This window comes from Peromyscus californicus, unplaced genomic scaffold (assembly GCF_007827085.1).
Source record: "Peromyscus californicus insignis strain IS unplaced genomic scaffold, ASM782708v3 Scaffold_19__1_contigs__length_69161282, whole genome shotgun sequence".
NCBI lineage: Eukaryota > Metazoa > Chordata > Mammalia > Rodentia > Cricetidae > Peromyscus > Peromyscus californicus.
In genome coordinates, this window is record NW_026294491.1 from 31,247,266 (window position 1) to 31,270,456 (window position 23,191).

The 23,191-nt window shown below is 43.6% G+C and overlaps 1 protein-coding gene across 5 annotated transcripts in view; it reads right to left on the minus strand.

Moving 5' to 3' along the window:
• Gpr45 (G protein-coupled receptor 45) overlaps positions 1 to 23,191 on the minus strand; it is a 96,619-nt gene that overhangs the window by 72,976 nt on the left and 452 nt on the right. The window contains exon 2 of one of the 5 annotated variants that reach the window (XM_052744987.1): positions 22,564 to 23,043. The exons of the other annotated variants lie outside the window; for them this stretch is intronic. The gene's annotated coding sequence lies outside the window, so the exon portion shown is untranslated. The remainder of the gene's footprint in view (positions 1 to 22,563; positions 23,044 to 23,191) is intronic. 5 annotated transcript variants of the gene reach the window in all.

The window sequence follows — 23,191 nt, forward strand, 5'->3', positions numbered from 1 at the left end:
GTCACTGCCTGAGAGCCATGGAACAGAACTGTTATGCTGCAAACAATTATATAAAAGCCAGGCCCCACTGAGAATCAACCTCCTGGGACAATATGGAAAGATGAGAAGAGAGAGCTTTGTAAACAGCCTGGGTCTAAGGCTCCACAGCCCTGCTGAGAGGCCAGATTCTTCCTGCAGGTAGGGCTTTATTCAGTCTCTCCTCTGCTAATTTACCCACCGTTTATACAGCCCTGCTCTGTGCTGCCCAGGGCTCTGCAAGGCTCCTGGATAAACAGGGGAATAAGCTGGCCGGTCTCGTGGAACACAGGAGTGCTACAGAGAATTTACAAAGTGTGACCCATCGAGAAGGGAGGGTGGGAACCACAAAGAAATGTGAGCCTTTGGGAGAAAACCGTATGAGACACTGCGTTATCGTGATGTCCAAGAGGATCCCGAGGTATGACACAGGGAGGAGAAAGAGAAATGGATAGTGCTTCATCAGAACTAAAAGCTTTCGTGCATCAAAGGACACTATCAAGACAGCGAGAAGACAAGTCAGGAACAGTGTTTGCAAAGACTGTGTCTACCAGGGGAATAATCTCTAGAGCATCTGATGAACTTCCACAATTCAATGACAGCAACCATGTCCCTGTTAGAAAATGATCAAAGGACCTGAACAGAGACTTTTCTTAGAAGGGTATGCAAATGACAATATTTACATGGAAAGACACTCAACCTCACTGACCATTAAGTAATGCAAGGCAAAGCCACATGAGGTACCACTTCACATCCATGAAGATGGTACTTAAAACAAAAAAATGTTGGCAAGGATGTGCCCAAACTGGAACCCTTGTGTGTTGTCCATAGTATGGAAGTTTCTCAAATAGCTACACACAGAAATATCAGGTAGTCCAATAGTTCTGGCTGTGGCCACCAACCTAAAAGGATTAAAAAGAAGAATGTTTTTATAGCAAGTATGCATGCATTCACCTTTCATAGAACATTTTGCACAAGGCCCAGTGGTGGATACAATGCAAGTGCTCATCAGTGGGAGAACACAATCAAAATGCAGGGCATTCAGTTAGCCCTCTATATCCTTGGGCTCCACAGCCATCCAATCAACCACAGATGGAATGCATTTTTAAATGCCTTGTGTCCCTACTGAAAACATTCAGACTTTATCCCCTAAATGATACAGTGAAACAACTACTTATGTAGAATTTGCATTGTATTTGGTATTTTAACCAATTTAGAGATGATTTAAAGTATACAAGAAGATGAGTACAGATTCTATGCAAATACTGTAATGTAATATATATATAAAAGGGACTTAAGCATGTTTGAATTTTGGTATCCAGGGAAGGAGGTTTAGCCTAGAGCCCACCTCTATGGATGTTGAGAGATGGCCATGTATATAATAGGCTGTTATTCTGTCTTTTAAGAATAACATGGCCCGGGCGGTGGTGGCGCATGCCTTTAATCCCAGCACTTGGGAGGCAGAGGCAGGCAGATCTCTGTGAGTTCAAGGCCAGCCTGGTCTACAAAGCAAGTTCCAGGAAAGGTGCAAAACTACATAGAGAAACCCTGTCTCAAAAAACCAAAAAAAAAAAAAAAAAGAAAGAAAGAAAGGACCTGCTGGTACATGGTACTACTTGTTAGTCACTCCTTAACATTATGGACAGCAAATGAGAATTCTTGTAAAGACACTGTCTCTCCAAAGGGTGATTAATTAGAATTTCAGTGATGTGGGGAGGTTGGAATGTTGCAGATCCTGAATCTAATGACAATTTATCTTGGACTGTCATTAGCCCCCCTAAAAAGTCATTCCTAGTCTACTCCTGTATTGGATCTAACATCCTGTAACTAGTAGATAAAGGCAGACTTAACATCTTGATAAACAAAACCTTTGGAATGTACTAACTTAATGAAACCCTGTTCTCCATCAATCAAAAGGTTAAGAATGTTATCAGGTAGCATCTAAGGGCAACAACTGAGATTTCTAGACCTGGCTATAACCCACCTCTCTGACGCTTCCACCAATGTGTTTAAAATATGATTTATGACCTTCTTTGTTCTGTTAGTATAAAACCTTCCTGAAATTACTTGCATATTGAAAGATGGAATTTGGGGTCATTGATAAACCAGGCTTCCTCCATCTTAGGCTTGACAAACATCTTATAGTAAAGAAAGACAAACTAGGCCCATTCATGTGTATGACTAAATCTGGTTTTTCAAGGATTGGGCTATGCCCTGCCTATAATGTTAACTACAAACGGTTCTGTACTGACAGTTTCAGGAAATGGTAACCATAAACCCTACCTTTGTTTCAATAGGTTGTTATGAGCACCTATTGTTATGACTACCTTGTTGTGTCCACCTTGCAATCATGTCTTTGTTTCAGCAAGTCATTATGACTAACTTGTTGTGCTTATGCCTTGCTCCTGTAACTGCCTATTTTGCCTGCCAAATCCCCCAGTTGGAAACCCCCTACCCTTAGGTAAAAAAACTTTGTCTCCCTCACATCCAATGTTGACCTCTTGAAGGAGGCATCCCATGTACACAAATAAATAAGCTTGCTTTAATTAACTCTTTGCTTTAATTAGTTTGGCCATGATGATTTGGGTCGGTGTTCTTTCTCCTCAAATCTTTAGGATTAACAGTCACCTAAATCTGTGTTCCTAGCCATGGTCACTCTTATTTGGCTCCAAAATAAACTCTCTCTTAATTCCCTTGAGGTAAGGGCTGCATTTTTGTCTTTGTATTTTGGCAAAATAACTAAGGAAATCAACATATAAGAGGGAAAGATTACAGCCAGGTATAGTGGCACATGTTTTTAATCCCAGCACATGGGAGGTAGAAACAGGCAGATTTTTGTGAGTTCAAGGCTAGCCTGCTCAACATAGTGAATTCCAGGACAGCCAGTGATATGTATCTATCTCAAAAGATTAAAAAAAAAAAAAAAAGAGGAGGAGGAGGAAAGATTACTTTTAGCCTGTGGTTGGTTATCTCCATTGCTTTTGGGCTTGAGTTGAGGCAGAATATCACACAGGGAGCTTTCAATGAAACAAATCTGCCCACTTCCTGTTACCCAGGAAGCAAAGGGAGACGAAGAAAGGGGCTGGGTCCAATATATCTTTCAAGAACATGTCCCCAACAGCCTAATTTCCTCCCACAAAGCCCAGCCTCCTAAAGATTCTATCCACCTTCCAACAGCCACAGGCTATAAACAATCATTTAACTCGTGATCTTTGGGAGACATTGAAGATCTACACTACAGCAGCCCACTTCTTGGTTCCTTAAACTCACTTCCATGTCTTGATGTAACATGCATTTAACCCATTTAAGTGTTCCTAAATCCTTAAAAGTTCCTGCACTGCTTAAAGTTCTCCATATTCTCCTGTGAACTCAAGGCAAACATCACGGGCCTGGGTTAAACAAACAAATGAACAAACAAACAAACACCATCAAAGACTCTCATATACAATAGGGGGAAGAGGCTAAACATTCTCATTCTAAAAAGGAAGAATAGGGACTGGGAAAGGAACACTTGGATGGAAGAACATTAAATCCTGTAGCTTCACATCCAGCAACCAGAGCACATGGTGGTGTGAGGCGGGCTCTAAAAAGTTGGGAAGTCTCAACCTTATGCTGGCTGTAGACCATGTGGCTCTCTCTCAAGCTCTGTTCACAGGATATGGCCTCCTTTGCAGCTATTCCATGGTACTGGCATCTTGTTGGGGTCTCCACTGCAGTATGAGCTCCCCTTTCACCCTGCCAGGGGTGCCTGCTGTATACTTCCTGACTTCCCAGACTTGCTCCTTCAAAAGCTCAGTGGAAGCTTCTATGGCCTCCTAACTCTTATCTTCTACATGACTGCAGACTAGCATCATGTGGATACTGCCAACTCTTCCACCAGCTGTAGCAGTAGCGGAGTCTGATTAAAATAGCTTCAGAGTTCCTGGGTAGCTGAATACCAGGACAAATCCTGGTGAAAATCTCCCTAGGTCACCCTTTGTGAACTGGGTGTCCCTGTCTCTTCTTCTCAAATCAGTCTTTGAAATGAATTTACATTTCTATACTTCTCAGCCCTCTGACTCCTGAGATGCCCTCCAAGCATTTTTCCTGTTGTTCTGAAACAAAGTGCTTTTGTTTGGGTTTTTTTATGGTTGTGTTTTGTTGCCACAGAGTCTAGTTATGCAGCCCTGACTGGACTGGTACTTGCTATATACTCCCTGCTGATGGGAAACTCATGGCAATCCTCCTGCCTAAACTCACAGATGCTGGGATTACAGACATGCACCATTATATCCAGCATGCCTGCTGTCTCAGGGTTTCTATTGCTGTGAAGAGACACCACAACAACAGCAACTCTTATAAAGGAAAATATTTCATTGAGGTGGTGGTTTACAGTTCAGAGGTGCAGTCCATTATCATAATGGCAGGGAGCATGGTGATGTGCAGGCAGACACGGTGCTGGCTGCATCTTGATCAGAAGGCAACAGGAAGTGGACTCAGCATCACACCGAGCAAAGCTTGAGCATACATGAGACCTCAAAGCCTGCCTCCACAGTGACACACTTCCTCCAAGAAGGCCATACTTACTCCCACAAAGCCACACCTCCCAATAATGCCCCTCCCCTTGGGGGCCATTTTCTTTCAAACCACCACACCTGCCTTCTTTTTAATAATGCTGACCCCACAATCTAGTTCCAAGAGCTTCTGGGCTAGATCATCTACTGTAGTCATAGCAACAGCTTCACTTCTGTACCAGTTTCCTGTATCAGCCCTTTATTACTGTAACAAAATAGCTGAGAAAATCCATTTCAAGGAAGAAAGGTTTATTTTGATTCATGGTTGCTTGAGAGAAGAATATCATGAAGGGAGCAGAGAAAAATACTCACCTCACAGAAGTGCTAGAAGGAGGAGAGTAGGGGGCAGGGACCACAATAGCCCTTTTCAAGAGCATATTGACCATTTTGAGCCTTAAAGTGACTCTAATTCTTTCCCCTAGGCCACACTCCTACACGTTCTATCAGCTCCAATAGCACCACAGCCCAGTAACCATGTCTTCAACTACGGACTTGGGAGAGCGTTTCAGATTGAAACTATAATATGGTGTCACACGGAGGACCTTTAAGGACCTTATGCTAAGGGAATCAAGCCAACACCAAGGAACAAATACTGGGACTCCACATATATAGTGGTACCTAGCTTCCTCAAGTTCATGGAGACAGAAAGCAGAGTGGCTCAGAAAGCTGCCAGGTGACTTGTCAGCCCATCAGACCTGGTAAGCTAAGTCCCTAGAGTGACTGGTACTCAGGGGCCTTTGCTCCATGGCACTGCCCAGCATTCTTCTAGTCCATCTTGTTGCCTCAGTCTCTTGGGGAGAACTGATTATGGTTGAGGGAAGGCAGGCCATGTCAGTCCACATAAGCAAAATCTATAAAGGAAGAGAGTTAACACTTAGAACCTCATCCCTCTCTCTAGTGATAAATAACCCCCCATACACACATCTGGTGCACAGATGAGATTAGAATCTGCACTAAAACTACCTGTGACGACTAGTTTTATGCCAACTTGACACAAACTAGAGTCCAGAGAGGGGGCGTGAGCATCAGATGAGAAAATGCATCCATAAGATTGGGGCTGTAGGCAAGCCTGAAGGGAATTCTTTTCATTAGTGATTGATGGGGGAGGGCCCAGCCCACTGTGGGTGGTGCTACACCTGGGCTGGTGGTTCTGGGTTCTATAAGACAGCAAGAGGAGCAAGCCAAGAGGAGCAAGCCAGTAAGCAGTATCTCTCTGTGGCCTCTGCTTCAACACCTGCCTCCAGGTTCCTGCCTGGCTTGAGTTCCTGTCCTATCTGTTTTTGACGATAAACTGTGATATGGAAGTGTGAGTGAAATAAACCTTTTTCTTCCCATTTCTTTCAGTCACTGTGTTTCACCACAATAGTCGCCCTAACTATGACAATACCCCACATATATTGATATACATCACCCTGTGGTACAACCAAGTACTGTACCAGATCCATCTAACAGGTGTCTCGCTCTCTTATTTCTTCCTTTCTGTACCTCTAGTTGTATTTACTGGAGGGAAGCATTTCCTTAGGTTTTAGTTAAGTAGCAACTGGGTAGGCAGCTGAGATGGTGATGGAAGCCAAAGAAGATGCACCTGTGGGTGAGAAAGACTACTCCTTGAGTGTGGGTACCAGGAACACTGCCTCACAGAATCTTCCCTTCTGCCTACAAAAGCGCTTCATGTTCTGAAACCCATGTTCTCAGTAAGCTCTGTTATGTTTTCTTCTCAAAGTTTATACTTGACAATGCAATCCGTGATTATACATTAATCTTTTGGACAAGATGGGAGATTTAAGGCCAGGCAATGGTGGCACATGACTTTAACCCAGTACTTGGGAGGCAGAGGCAGGGGGATCTCTTTGAGTTCAAAGTCAGCCTGGTCTACGGAATGACTTCCAGGACAGCCAGGACTGTTATATAGAGAAACCTTGCTTCTTAAGAAGGAGGAGGAGGAGGAGGAGGAGGAGGAGGAGGAGGAGGAGGAGGCAGGAGGAGGCAGGAGGAGGCAGGGGAGGGGGGGAGAAGGAGGAGGAGGAGGCAGGAGGGGGGGAGGAGGAGGAGGCAGGGGAGGAGGGAGGAGGAGGGGGGAAGGGGGAGGAGGAGGAGATTTAAGTCAAGATCCACTTTTTTTTTTTTGGACCTATGGATACTCAATTGTTCCATAACCAATTATTGAAAAAAGTCATTCTTCCATTGAATTGCTTTATTATGCTTGTCAGAGATCTGTTGTCATGCATGGTGGATCAACTCTGTTCTCTATTCAGCTCTATTGATCCAAGAGTCCATCCCTCTACCAATATCCTTCAGCTTGAGGACTTTAGGTAATTAATCTTGAAATCAAGTTGAGTAATTAACTCATTTTTTTCCCTTAAAAACTACATCCCTGGCTGTTCTAGAACTCACTCTGTAGACCAGGTTAGCTTAGAACTTATAGAGCTTCATCTGGCTCCATCTCCATGTCATTCCTTTTAGAAATTTGCTCTATGCAGACTGAGCACAGTGTGTTTACATATTTGGGAGTGTGCGTGAACACACATTAACAATATTTAGAAAAAAAGAGACCATGAATTTGAGAAAGGGCAAGGGGAAGGAGTACATGGACGAGCGTGGAGGGAGGAAAGGGAAGGGGGAAACGTGATTATATTTATGAAGAAAAAAATGTTTAAAATATCCCAATTTTTGCCTCTCCTTATTCGTTTTAGCATAATCTTATTTTCACCCACAAGACCATCTTGATAATATGGTGGGAAACTACATTAAAATATACATCAATTTCAAGAGACTTTGCTTTGCTACATTGATTATTCAAATCCATGAAAAGAGTGTCTGTCTCCATTGATTTAGGTTTTCTTTGATTTCTTTCATCAGTATTCTGCAGTTTGCTGAAGTATTTTATATTGGTTTTAAAATAGCACACCTAGTATTTCAATGTTTCATGACTACAAATGGTTTTACACTTTTAACTCTAGTTTCTAAGTATTCATTATTTTTCTTCATTAATCTTGTATCTCATTTTTTTTTTATGCTGGGGAGAGTTTGTACCAAGGCATTTATGTGGAGATCACAGGGATGCTTGAGAGTAGTCATCTTTTTCCACCAGTGTGACCAACTCCAGTCATCAGCCGTGGCCACAAAGGCCACTTCATCCACTCTAATCTTTTCCCTTATGTCATTTGCTAGCTCTAGGAAAGTTTTAAAGAGATTTTTACAACTTTTTTTTAACATGGGTATACTATCAGCAAAGGTACTTTTATTCTTTACTCTGTGATTAGTGAGTCTTGCATTTCCCTCTCTTGTCTTATTGCAGAGGTAAGAGCTCCCTGTACTATGTTTCTTAGGGGAGATGAACATAGACTTCTTTATTTCTTAGGGGGGGATGAACAGCTTAGAGGCTCATTGTTAGGGTTTCTGTTGCTGTGTCGAAACACCATGACCAAAGCAACTTGGGGAGGAAAGGGTTTATTTGACTTATACTTCCACTTCACAGTTCCATCATCAAAGGAAGTCAGGGCAAGAACTCAAGTGGGGCAGGAACCTGGAGGCAGGAACCAATACAGAGGTCATGGGGAAGTGCTGGTTACTGGCTTGCTCCTTATAGCTTGCTCAGCTTGCTTTCTTTTAGGTCTCTGAACCACAAACCCAAGGGTAGCTCCACCTACCAAGAGCTGGGCCCTCCCACATCAATCATCAATCAAGAAAATGCACCACAGGCTTCCCACGGGACAATCTGGTAGAAGTATTTTCTCAATTGAAGTTTCCACTTCCCAAATGACTCCAGCTTGTTTCTAGTTGACAAAAACTAATGAGTATGGTGGGGAATGGGGGATGGACATCCAGTCTTTCAATAGGAAATGTAATGTTACTTCTAAGATTCTCTGGATATCCGGATGTCCAATTTGGAACATTCCTACTATATTCCTTATTTTCTAATCATTTTGGATATAAATTGGTATTGAGTTATGTCAGATGCTTTTTCTACATCAGGTGACCTGATAATGTGAGTCTTCTTTAGTCTATTGATATGATATATTACATTGATTGGTTTTAAAAAGTTGAACCAGCCTTGCATACCTGAAACAAACCTCAGTCAATCATGATGCATGCATAACATTTTCATATATTGTTGAATTCAATATTTTACTTAATTTTATGGTGTCTTCCTTGTATTTTTCTTGACTGGTTTTTGTATTGGGGTAATAATGGCCTCATTAAAAAACAGAAATGTTCTTTCCCATATTTTACGGAAGTCAATGAGTAGAACTGGTGTCAGCTTTATAATTTCAGTAGCATTTTTTCAGTGAAAGCATCTTGACTTGAGATTTCTCTTTTGATAGACTTTCAATTAGGAATCAATCACATGAATTACAGAGCTCTGTGAAAGATCTATTTCATATTGGGGTTATTCTAGTTACTCTCTCTTGCTGTGTTGAAATGCTGCCCAAAAACATTGTGAGGAGGAAAGAGTTTATTTAGCTTACAGGTTACAGACTGTTATTGGAGGAAGTTGGGGTAAAAACTCAAGCAGATACAGGCAGGAACTGTGGAGGAAAGCTGCATGCTGGTTCAAACTTCACAGCTTGCTCGGTTTGCTTTCTTATAAAATCAGGACATGTATCTAGAGGTGGCGCTGTCCACAGTGGGCTGGACCCTTTCACATCAATCACTAGTCAAGAAACCCCTACAGGCCAACCTGCTGGAGGAAATGTCTCAGTTCAGGTTTCTTCTTCCCAAGTGGCTAGAGTCTGTTTCAAGTTGACAAAAACGAACCGGCACAGGGCAAGTGTGATGGCTTTTCTTTTTCTTTTCTTTTTTCTTTTTGAACTTGTCTGTTGCGTCTAGGTCTCCTTTGCTTGACTAGAGTAGCTCCTGGAACTTTCTTGTTACCCTCTTGGCATTTGCAGGAGCCGCAGTATGTTGTTTTGCTATGAGACAAGCAGTTTCTCCCCTTTCCTCGTCTACACTGAGGTTGATTGGTCAGTTTCTGCTCATCGTTTTGTTTGGAGAATCGGTTATTGATTGCATTGTCTTTCTCGTATTCTTTTTCCTGTTTCCAAATTCACAGAATTAAAACAAAATGGGGGGGGGGGGAAGAGTCGACGAGACGATTCAGTGGGTAAAGGTACTAGTTAGCAAGGCTGATGACCCAAAGTCCTCAGAACCCACATGGTAGAAGCAGAGAATTGACTCCCATGAGTTGTCACCTAATATCCACATGTATGTAATGGCTCACTTGAGTGTGAGCGGACATCTATACACACTAAATGTTAAAAAAAAATGTGTGCCTAGAGAGATGGCTCAGTAGTTAAGAGTGTTTAGTGTACTTGCAGGTACCTGAGTTTGGTGTCCAGCACTCACGTGGGGTGTCTTACAACTACCTCTAATTCCAACTTCAGGAGATCCAACACCTCTGGTCTCTTTAGGCACCTTCCCTCAGGTGGGTATACTCCACCCAAACACACACACACACACACACACACACACACACACGCACACGCACACGCACACGCACACGCACACGCACACGCACACACACACACACCTCAAAATAAAATAAACCTTTAAAAATTGCTTGTGTACATGCTGTGTGAGAGTGTGTGTGTGTATGCATGCTCACATATGTGTGGGTATGTATGCACATGTGTATGTGTGTACCTTTGAAGGACAGAGGTTGGTGTTGGGCATCTTTTTTCAATCACTCTCCACTTCCTGAGGCAGCGTCTCTCAATGAACCTGGGGCTTGTTGATTCAGCCAGTCTAGTTGGGCAGCTTGGCCCACAGCTCTTCAGGCTCTGTATACCTCCCAACAGCTGTATTGCTGGTGGGCTTCCACACCTACTGTTTTCTCCTGGGTCCTGGAGATCTGAATTCCAATCCTCACACTATGCAGCAGCTGCTTTATCCCCTGAGCCATCTTCCCAGCACCTTAAATTCACACATTTTTTTCTTGTATCTCTATCTTTTCCTTCTTACTCCTTGCTTTGGCCTTTTCTTTTCTTTTTAAATACAGACTTTGTTTTTCTTTATTTTCTTGAGGTGAAGGTTTACAATTGTTGACTTGAGAGGTGTCCATGTGCAAATTTCCCTTTCAGAATTGGCTTAGTTGCATTCCATAAATGTTGACATGTTGCATTTTCATCTTGATTCATCTTAATGTATTTTTTTTTTTTTTTTGGTTTTTCGAGACAGGGTTTCTCTGTGTAGCTTTGCGCCTTTCCTGGATCTCGCGCCGTAGACCAGGCTAGCCTCGAACTCACAGAGATCCGCCTGCCTCTGCCTCCCGAGTGCTGGGATTAAAGGCGTGCGCCACCACCGCCCGGCTTAATGTATTTTTATTTCCTTTGAGATACCCTCTTTAATGCAGGAGTTATTTTAAAATGTAAGGTTTGGCCTATAAAGGTTTGAATATTTTATTACCAACTTTTTAGTCTGATCCCATTTTTATCAAAGAAATACATTTAAACTTTCAGTTCTTTCAAGTTTGCTAAGACGAGTTCATCACATAGCCACAGCATATCTCTACTAATGTTCCCCGGGAGCTCAAGCAGAATGTGTATTCTGCTGTTGATGGAGTAGTTTATAAATGTTGTCAGGGTGTTTACTCTGTCCTACATTTATATTTGTTTTCATATATCATTGCGTATAGTTACTTAATTTGATGCTCAAAGATAGTATTGAAGTCTCCAACTATGGTGACTGCAGAGATGGCTCAGTTTTTTTTTTTTTTTTTTGGTTTTTCGAGACAGGATTTCTCTGTGTAGCTTTGCGCCTTTCCTGGATCTCGCACTGTAGACCAGGCTGGCCTCGAACTCACAGAGATCCGCCTGCCTCTGCCTCCCGAGTGCTGGGATTAAAGGCGTGCGCCACCACCGCCCGGCATAGTTTTTTAAGAGCATGTATCCACCTTGTGCAGGACCTAAGTTCCTAGCACCCACCCTAGGCAGCTCACAAATGCCTATAACTCAAGTTCCAGGGGATCCAATGCTCTCTTCTGGATTCCATGAATACCTTCACTTATGTGTACAAACTCATACACAAACACACATGTAGATCCATAACTTCTTTAAAAATTAAATCTTTATGAAGTCTCCAATTAGAGTTGTGGATTTATCTATTTCTCTATCAATTTTTGTTCAGGTCTACTAGTTTTGGTATAGTATGCATGTGTTTGATGTGTACACATATGTTTTATTGGTGTAATGGTCCTCTCTGTTTCTGTCTTATTTTGTTTGGCCTGAGCTAACTTCATTTGATATCAGCAATTGTAGTAATTTTTCCTATTAGAATCAATATGAGCATGGTATAACTTTTTTGTCATTTTGCTCTATCTATATCATTATATCTGGGGTAGAATTCCTATAGACATCATATAGGTAAATGATGTTTTAAAATCCACTCTGCCAATTGTCTTTTATTTGGTATATTTGACCATTTACATTTAATGTAATCACTGGTATTAGGACTGGAGTCTCCACTTTAGCCTTTCTCTTTTGTGTCTCTCTCTCTCTCTCTCTCTCTCTCTCTCTCTCTCTCTCTCTCTCTCTCTCTCTATCTTCCTCACTTCCTATGCATTCATTTTTTCTTTTTGTGTGATGCTTTGTGTCAGCTGGTAAGAGGAACTTGACCATCAGAGGCTTGTACCAACCACACAAGCTGGTCTTATGGCATGTTGCCTCCTTTCTGTGAATGAAGCACTGTTGAGTGGCACCATGGTGGGTTCTCTGGTGACACTGTATTGGTAGCATCTGCCCTAGGCAGAGGCCACAGTGTTTTTTTTTTTTTTCTTTGCTCCCTTCTGTGTGGAAGAAGCCTTCACCTGAGATTGGTATTTGGATCTTCTTGCTCAATGTGCTGTGGACCTCTGGGACCTATGTTTGTATGGTAGCAGACTAAGTCTCTCAAGGCTTTAGAGGCTGAATTTACTCCCTATTGTGTTATTAGGAGGATGAAGCTCCTTTCAACCTTCATGCTTAGAGGTGGGGCCTGTGGGAGGTGATAAAGATTAGGATGAGATCAACAGGGTGGGGTCTCAAGATTCAATCCTTGCAGCTTCATAAAAAGAGGGAGAGAGGAAGGAGATAGACACACAGGCCTGCTCTCTGTACCATCCTAGGGCATTGGCAGGTCCTTGAGCCTTTGCCAGAACTAGGCATTCTTTTACTCTCTGGTTAATACATCTCCAAAAAATATTTAAGAAACCTTTTGCTCTATAAAGACGTTCTCCCCATTCCCTTGGCCTGGGGTGGAGTCTTAGTGGCACATCCCTAGATTTGAGGAGAACAGTCCCTACAGATCTTGAACACCAAATGCAGAGGAAGGGAGAGTAGGTCAGCACATGAAAGTGTGCTTGTCACTTTTGAGTACTGTGTGAAGTGGGTATAGACCCTGCCCTACCATTCACTGATGATTTATAAATAAGGCTCATGATTCACTCTGGTGTGTGTGTGTGTGTGTGTGTGTGTGTGTGTGTGTGTGTGTGTGTTTCATTTATGAGTACAGGTCTCTAGTAAGATATGTGGAATATGGGCAATGGAAGCATGGAAAGAAAACTTTTGGCTTTCTTGGGCTATGATCATCAATAAAATAGGGCAAAAGAGAGCTGTAATCTAATGTACCATATTATTGTAATTAGAGCTTCATGCATACAGCTCTTTCCCGCCTTCCCTCTGAAATAATGAAACAGTTTAATATAAATAGTCATGACTTTCATCTCCATCATGTGGCGCTCAGTGATTGGGAAATTAGGCTAACAGTGAACACTTAACGAATTCAGAGCTCAGAATATAGAAGGAAGGACACAACACAGGAAGCCAGCCTTGCCGAGCTGAGAAGCCCCATTCCATCAAAGAGGAAACCGAGACCCAGAAGGGGCAAGTGACCTGTAGATGCCAGGCACACAGACCCAAGCACTCAGGCCCCTCTTTCTTACTCTGTGTTCTTTTCAACCCTCCATGTGGCCTCTGGAAAACTCCATCAAGACAGAATATTCTAGAAATCTTTGCACATGTTGAGTTGGCTGGGCTGCATGACACCTACAGGAGAGAACACAGATTCTGTGAACCTAAGATGTTGCCGGACTTTTCTGTGCACATTACAGCACTTGAATGTCATCGGCAAAGGGCTTGCGTTGTTTTTTTTCCCATCACTGAGGACTGAACCCAGAAAGTGCTCTACTACTGAGCTACATCCTCCAGCCCTAGAAACATTTTTCATCCTACCCATTTCGTTCCTATGACATAGAGAGAAGAAAAAATTAGCATTACAAATAAGTATTTGTTTAGTTTGCTGTTCATTAACCTGTGTGTGTACACACAATCAACTTTAACTTTTGTTAGATTTCATTTCGGCAGTGATACTAAGAGCATCAGATAAAGGACTCTGTATACTAAAAACGCTGGTTGCTGTACAGAGGGCACACAGGGGGTCCCTAAGGAGAGGAGCCACTATCCTCACAGTCCAGCTGGGAACAAGATTCCAGGCCATAATGTGTAATCTAGATCCACGGATGGTAAGCTACTTTCTACCTAATGTGTTGGGTTTAAACAGACCTCACCCAAAGTCATGAGCCTGCCCTTCCTTTTCTCCTTCTTCCTGTAGGAGAGGCTGAAACCCTGGGGACGAGAGTACAGACTCCTCCCACACAGCCCCTGCTCCTGAATTCTAGAAAACCAGTCAGTCTCTGGGTGATCCATCCAGTTTTTCCTCCTCCTCACTCTGACAGTAACTGCCAATAAAATACACTCCCTGGTCACCCTTAAGATCCATCCCAATTTGACCAAGGCGCATGTGGCACAACCTATTTCTACCAGGCTAGAAAGATCCATGAAGAGATACAATGCCTATGTGCTGACCAAGTGGTTACTTGGCAAAATGAAGCAAGAAAATGAGAAATGGAGGTAGCAGGACCACGAAGAAGGAAATCATCTGTTCATGAACTTGGCTTTCTCGGCCCCAGTGTTGCCGCTCCTTATCTGGAATGCAGTCAGGCCTTACTCCAAGGTCAAGAAGGGAAAGGAAACACACCCTAGATGGAGAGCTGAGACCAGTACATGAGGGGGAACCTCAGAGTGCAGCTGTGGACCAAGCTTGATGTGAATGTCAAGCCTACCACCCAATGGTACAGAAGGTCCCCTTGTCGTCACTGATTCATGAAGGACCCAAGTCCCAGGGGAGTTGAGCGTGGGGAGAGCTGATAGAGGAAACACACAAACAAATAATCTCCATTTTATGGATGAAGAAACTGAGGCACAAAGGGGAAAAACGACTCCGTCTGAGTCAACCAACTTGGAAAATGGCCTCAAGTGGTCTCAGATGTAGGCCCGTACTCTTTTCACTCATAAATATGATTTCTCTGGCACTCCGGTGCTCTTTCCCTTCCCCAGTCACCTGCTCTGGACAGTCTCCTTTAGGGAGTCCTGTCACCTGTTTAGAATAGAAATGATTTGTCATCTCCCAAACCAAACCAAGCACCAGGCTCAGTGATGAAGACTTCTATGTCATTACCGAGGTCTCCCAAAAGTCCTCAGAGCAGAGATGCAATTCTGCAAGATCCTGACTCTCTGTGGTTAGTAACTAACATGAAAGTGAAAGGATGCTCTCAACAATACTAAAATCACTTTTCTTTCTTATTTGTATCTCAGTCTTTTTTTTTTCTTTTTTGGTAAAAGGTTAAGTGGACACAGAGGGAAAAAAATAAAATTTCGAACAAACATCCTTATATCAGACATTGCATAAATGCTTTAAAGAGATGTGGATAAACTGATTAGAAATGAATGTAGCTATGGTCTTCCTGCAGATGGTTCCAAAGACTCGGTGTTACAGGGACTGGATGAACTGTACCCAGAAAACCTCGAGTGGTTCTCTGCTAAAATGTCACCTTTACACATTTGATGTCCCTGAAGCAGGGAGGGGCCTTATGAACACAGCAGGGTGCCAGCTCAGCCACAGCTCACACTGATGTTGCAAGCATGCCACCCAGACTTGAGTAGGAGGCCCCAAGCTTCTGCCAGGATCAACAGCAAGTGTGGGGGTAGGCGCTGGGGTGGGGGGTTGAGCACTACACTGTCTTTGAGGCAATGTGTACATTAGGTGCTATTTGCTGACAACTTGTGGGTTCTGAGCCTATTTCTACTCAATGGACGCTTCTTCTAACTAATCAAGATGGAAAGATTCACAGGCTGACAGCTCTGGAATACGGTGTTCATTTTACTAAAACTTTTGTCAGTGCGTTCTCAGGGGAAAACTGGACTCATCAGCATGCCTGAGTTAGTTTTGGCTCTGTGGTCTTCTATTAGTCCATTTCCTGTTACTAGGACAAAATCCCTGATGCTGAGAGCTTCCCAAATAAAAGAAATGTTTATATAACTCACAGTTCTGAAGTTCCAAAGGTATGGGGTCTGGGAATGATTGATTCGGGTGAGGAACTCAGGACAGATGGCATTACAAGAGCAGGAACATACAAAAGGGAGGGAGGACAGGAGGGGACGGGAGAGGAAAGGAGAGAGAGACAGAGACAGAGAGAGAGAGAGAGAGAGAGAGAGAGAGAGAGAGAGAGAGAGAGAGAGAGAGAGAGAACAAGAGTGAGCACACTCAAGTGCAAGAGAAAGCACCCATGACAAGACTCAGAGGGCAGGGATGAGCCAGTCTTGAAATCTTCCCTTAAGACCCACTTTCTCAGGACTGGAGAGATGGCTTAGTGGTTAAGAGCACTGACTGTTCTTTCAGAGGTCCTGAGTTCAATTCCCAGCAACCACATGGTGGCTCATAACCACCTGTAATGAGATCTGGTGCCCTCTTCTGGCCTGCAAGGACACATGCAGACAGAATACTGTATGTATAATAAATAAATAAATCTTTAAAAAAAAAAAAGACCCACTTTCCTACTTCTTAACATCAACACTCTGAGTACCAAGCTTCTAACACATGAACCTTGTGATACAAGCCACATCTAAGCCATAGGTAAGTCCCAACAAGCTTCTTGTCTCATCTACAGACATGACAACAGCAATACCCACTGAACAGACAACAGCAATACCCACTGAACAGACTTTGTGGGAACAGAATTCACCTGCAACAGCACTGTCAACAGTGACCAGACAAATCATTGCCAGTGCCAGCAGCAGCTGTCAGCAGAGGTGGATCCCACTGAGAGACTGGCTAGCCCTAGGACCAGAAAGCAAGTCACTCAGGATCAACAGCAAACAACGTCAGATCACTTCTCTGCACCTCACTCTTAGGAACATGCAGCTTAAGTGTGGCATCAGTTCTATCTCCCCTTGTATCAAATTGAAGTTCTTTCTTTGTGCATCTTCATATTGTCTTAATGAATGATTCATAGGTTTGACACACACAGTATTCACGCAGGAGTATTAAGCCAAACACTACTGTGTTGCCTGCTGCAGACAAGAGTTGTTGTTTTTTTTTCCCTCAGAAAGAGACCTGCCAATGTCTTGCACATACACAACAATGACTGGGATATTCCCCGGCAGAGCATAAGTGCAGTCATGACAGATTTAAAGGCAACCATAAACTATAATTCATTATCTCATCACATTTAACATGGATTCCTACAGCACTTTACAGTTCTAACATAGTCATGGTCAATGACAGCACAGTCCCAACCACAGATAGAGCAGCAAGTGTGGTGGATGATACATCCCTTTTCCATAAGAAGCCCAAGATGGCAGAGAATTCCCATAGGAGCACCACAGGGATGGCGCTCAGCATTACTATATTTTCCATCTTCACTGGACCCTGCTCAGGGGAAATTTTATTTTATTTTTTAAGAAAATCTGCTTTCTCCTTCCTGAGGCATAACTCTCACATGATCTTTTTATTCATTTGTTCTTCTATCTATCCATCCATTGGCTGATCCATCCATTCACCCATCCATTGGCTGAGCCATCCATTCACCTATCCATCCCCTGAGCCATTTATCTATTCATTCATCCACCTATCCATTTTACCTGCCCTGCCATACATATATCTACATCCATTCATTTATCCACTCATCTGACAGTCCATCCATCTATGAGTGTGTGTGTGTGTGTGTGTGTGTGTGTGTGTGTGTGTGTGTCCCATGGGAGCATGCACACACATGTGCAGGGCTGAGAATTTAACTATGTCAGGTAAGCAAGCACTCTGCCACTGAGCTACATCACCAGCAGGGTATATCCATTTTTTAATCTGCCCTTACACACACACACACACACACACACACACACACACACACACACACACACACACCATCCATCCATCCATCCATCCATCCATCAACTCATTCACCTATCCACCTGTCCACCTTCCTAATCCACCCATCCACTCAATATCTGAGTGTCTTCTCTACATCCAAAGTCCTGGGCCCTCCCACCAGACTTCATCCTCACCAACAGCCAAGTCTTCATTTTGAACAGGAATAAGCGTGAAGGCCCTGCAAGTCTTCCTCACCCACCATGGATTTTCCATGATCACAGCAAAACAAAGCGATACTCCAATTTTTTTTTGACAACCGAGATAAGAATCTTGAGAAGCTGACAACAAAAAAGTAAGAAAAATAAGAAAAACAAAAACCCAGAACAAAACCACCTGGTTCCTGAGAGCCCTTTCCTTTCTGAATCTGTCGGGAGTACAGTAACGGCACTTATGTAATTGGAGCACTCGAGACACAGAGGACACACACTTTTAGCCTCTCCACACGAACAAGTTCAAATACTTAGAAATCCATCCCCAGTACAGTTTTGCAGCCTTTTGGACATGCTAATTTAAGCACCTGGCAGTTTCTCAGGCTACCGTTCAGAGATCCACTTATCTGCAGGATTGAGCTGTCTGGGGTTTTTCAGTTCTCAGTTTTGGGGCTGAAGGCGGTGAACCCATGTCAACGGTGTGGGTGCTTTAGGGATATAGCAAGTCCCCATAAAGGGAAGGGCTTCAGTAGGTCAGCACAATCTCCAAAACCTTAGCAGACAGAACACGAACGAATTGTCAAGTCGTATACAAGAGAGAAGGACTCAAACACGCCAAAGAAAAATGTTGGCTTTTCAAATCTGAAACGTTCAAATAAAAATGACACTTTCACGGTTCTTTCCTCTTGGTGTCCCTGGGTTCTCACCCAGGCTACCGCTGCTCTTGCACTGCTATCTCCATGAGCCACTGCTTCTCTTGGAAGCTGCGACTCACACTTGGACCCCTTAGTTCCAGAGCTGTATCTCTCTCCAACCTGATGGCCCTTCAGGCGACAGAGTGGCAGAGAATGTGTTTAATCAATATTCATTTCAGAGGACCTCCTAGTAGGTATTATATCCAAATGCCCCACACGCTAACTAGCAAGCAAAGCTTCCTGCATCTACAAGAGGGATGTGTCAAAGCCAGATGTGGTGGCTTTCGCTGAAACCTCAGTACTTAGCAGATGGGGGCAAGAGGCTTGCTTTGAGTTCAAGGCCAGTCTGGGCTACACGGTGGTTTTCGGGCCAGCCCAGAGTGAGACACTGTCTCAAAAATGAGATGATGCCAGATGTGGTGGTGCACACCTTTACTCTGAGCACTCAGGAGGCTGAGGTGGTGGATCCCTGAGTTTCTGGGTCAGTGTGATCTATGTTTCAGGCCAGCCAAGTCTACATAGTGAGACCCTGTCTCAACAAACAAACAACAAGTGAAGAGCTACACCAGGGGAAGAGAAGCTGGGCATGAGGCTCTAAAATGCAGTTATATAGGAGGGATAAGTTCTAAGGTTGTATAGCACCATGGAGTATAACTGCTCCTAATGAACCCTGCTCCAGGTTTACGAAGAACTGGAAGGCACGAAACACAGAGACACAAGGAAATGGAAATACTAAGTCAATTACCCTCAACTCGTCATTGCATACATACAGGTGTAATGACTTATCACACAGTCCTCCTGACAAGTGTAATTGCTGTTGTCAATCAAAAAGAAAGCAAAAATGCAATCATTTTTAAAAAGCCAAAAGTATCACGTACACTAGATTCTTCCTCCACACCCCCAGTGGTTTCATCATCCGTTTTCTAAGACCTAAGGAACCCAAGAGTCATCCATGCATTTCCCCTGTCAAACATGAGGTTGTGTTAATTCTCCCTTCTAATCTCAAATTCATCACCACCATTCAGCAGAGTTATCCTATCCCCCAGCTGGATGCCCATGCCTCCACCCTCCTTATCTGGGAATGATTCAGCAGTCAGCTCCTCAGCTTTCTCCTTGCTATGTCTACCATCAAAGTCTGTCCCAGTCCTTGGAGCAGTGCTGCAAGCTTCCAAGGGTAGGCCTTTGAGCACTTAATGGTCCCAGTTACCCCAGACATCAACTACCTGTAATGATATCAGTCCTCTGTCTCTCAGCTCTTGAGTCAATGACGTCAGATGTGCCCTCCACATGGAGAATCCCTTCCCTTTCCCTCCTGTATGTTATAGCTGGTCAATATTCGCTTCTCTCTTTCCAGCTGAAAAGTTCACAGCTTCTTGGAAGCCTCCTATTTCCCCCTCCAAACAAAACTCGATTACAACCCACCTCCTTTCCAGTCCTACGCTCTGAATCTGGTGGGTATTGCCTACATGTTACTGGTTTTCCATTCTTGCCCTATCAAGGCCCATATCTATACAACCCTGGGCCCAGGGCCAGCACCCTTTGTGGACCAAGTAGATTTAATGGAATAAGTTTTTTAAATGTTTAGAAATTATTTTAAAATAATTGCTTTTCTGTGTTGAAAAAATGTCAAGTAATGATTATAATCTGAAAACATCTTGACTAAGAAGGGGCACAAGGCAGGATGTGTGTAAGCAAAAATACATCAAGTGGCATGTGAGAGATGTGCGTTCTATATATATGTTAAGTACTTCAAAAATGAGAATATGGTGTTGTAGCTCAGTGGTAAGAGCATGCGTTCAGTGCACATGAGATCTTGGGATCAATTTCTAGTACTCCAAACTCCAAAATCCAACAAATAGATTATTTTTAATTTGTAGTGTATTTCTTGAGTGGGGATATGAAAGCTCATACAAGCTAAAACATCTACTGTATTATGTACAACAGAACTCAATGATGGCCTTCTGGGGACTGGATGTTTGGGTGCCCCATTAATTCATACACTGAACTCTATTCCTCAATTCACTTGCAGTAAGAGATAGAATTCATAGGCTATGATTAACTAAGAAGAATTCACCTTAAGGAATGGAATTGCTACCCTTGTAAGATGCCCGAGGGAGCTTCTTCAGCCCCTGTGTCACACAAGGACTAACTAAAGGTACCATCCATGAATCAGAGAGCAAGCCTCCACCAGATGCCAAAACTGGTGTCTTGACTGTGTACATCTGTGAGTAATAAATTCCTGTTGTCTATAAAGTATCTTGTCTGAGGTATTTAGTTATAGCAGCAGCAAAGACTAGAACACAGGCAAAGGCATGAGAGTCCATTAAGATGCTAATTCTTTCCCAAAGAGCCGGAATTTAAAACACTGTAAGTTTCTACTCTGAAATGTGATTGTGTGTGACTGACTATACCTCACCTAAATTTGGGATTTGGAACATTTGTAGATAAGAAAAACCTTTCTCTACAAAATTACTAATTTAAAACCCCATTTCATAAACTGGGGAGGTCTGAGTCTATAAAGCATAATTATACTTCAACATCAGAGATATTTCCAACTATGCTAGTGGTAAGTGCTGCTCAGCTAGGTCTTCGTTATTGTTATTAATGTTTTATGTCTTAAGCTATTTTTCTTTTTTTTATGAGTTAAAAACCTGTCCATGGACAATGTCACACATGTCCAGAGGGAATGCTGACTACTCTCATCCCCACATTATTTTTCACAATGTCATTTTTCTTACTGGGTGCAGGATACAGGGTGAACCACATCAAGAGGGCCACCCTCACAGACCTAGGGCTACCTCTTTCGAGGACAGAATATTGTAGTAACCTGGATCAGGTCTATGTCGAGGCTGCTAAGGAAAAGATATTTCCTCCTGGTTGAAAGAATGGGATCTACCCCTGGATGGAGACAGAAGGTTCCAAGCTACCCAGAGCACAAGAGTTAATTCAGATGGGCCCATTGGTCACCTGGCCAAAGAGACCAGCCCTCAGGAAGACAGATTCACCTTAAGTCATACCAAAGAGATGGGAGGAATAATTATTCCTTTCTTGAGATAATGTACTTTCCCTTCCCAGAAACTCCTGGCTATGTGGCTCTGCTACAATCTGCTTGATTTTTTGAATTACTTAGAAAAACATAACTTTCCCTTTTCCCTTCTTTTTATCTTTCTCTTTCTTTCAGATACTTGCCAAAAGCCCAAGCATGCTGCTCTGAACACTCTGGGCTTCCTCACTCTTTTCCTCTGAAACTGTCCCTGAGACCCACTTCCATCATGTGGGAGAGCTGTCTCTCTTCCTCTTCTCCATCTTCCTCCTCCTGGAAACTGCTGAGATTTACACTTTACCTGCTCTGGGGTTCAAATAAAATAAACTCAAATAAAATTGTCCTCGAGTTTCCTTCTGAGTTCATTCTTAATTTTTTTATTAACAAGATTAAGAATCTTAAAAAGGAACCCCTATTGCCCCCATAACATGTGGCAACCCAAGTGGAGTTCCCCCAAAATTCCAGGAACAACAGGGAAAATAAAGAACGGACTTGGGATCTTACTGTGTCTTCAAAAGCAGGCAGATGCCCAGACCCATTCTAGGAATATGCTTGTTCCCACTATTCTGTGCTGAGCTGGCAAAAGGCAGTTTTGAAACCCAGTAATTAAGCCACTCTTCAGGTAGGGTGGAAAAGCACCCGGGGGTACATGCTATGCGTCCAAAATGATGAGCTTCACCAGACAAGAAGCACCAAAGGGACGCTGTCCACTCCAGACGGATGCTGCCCTTAGCAAGCTGAAGCGATTTTCCTACCTGATTTTGCTTCTTTTTTGGAATAGTTTGTTCAAAGTTTCATCTCTTTAATTTTCCATTTGCTATTAATACTCATACTTTGACACTTAGAAGATAAGAGATAAAGTCTCAAACCTCAAATCTCTGGTTTAATGAAGACATTACTACGGTGTCGCTTTCATCATTAACAAGTGAGACATATATCTCTGTCCCTTCTAGCACCGGGATTAAACAGCCAGACATCGAGCCACCTTAGTGGCTACGCCGCCGCCGCCGAGGCAGCATCGCAGGCCCCTTTCCCTGACGGGGAACACCGAGGCAGCCCAGTGGCCTGTTAGATGAACATCCCACAGCAGCTGCGCTCACTCGCGATCGGTCTGTCCAAGTATTACCCGATGCAAAGGAAATGGTCTGACAAAGTTGGCAGTGTGCGCTGTGGGGAGATGAGATGGGGGATGAGGCGGGATAGTGGGATGGGCGACGACCAGTGATGGTGGTGGTGGTGGTGGTGATGGTGATGGTTGGTGACAGTGGCGGCGGTGACGCTGGGCCGGCTCCTCTCCCGTTTTTCCATGACTGCCAGTCCTCGCAGCCTCCGCCGTCCCCGCGTGGCCTCTGCCCGGAGAAACAGGATTTGCACCCAAGCCGCACGTCCGCGCGGGCGCGACGCTGCGGCGCCCCGCGAGCCGGCCACGCGCCCCTCTGAGCCCCTGCGCCGGCGCCGCCCGAGCATCGCGGCTGAGGTTCCTCCGGCCCGGCCTCC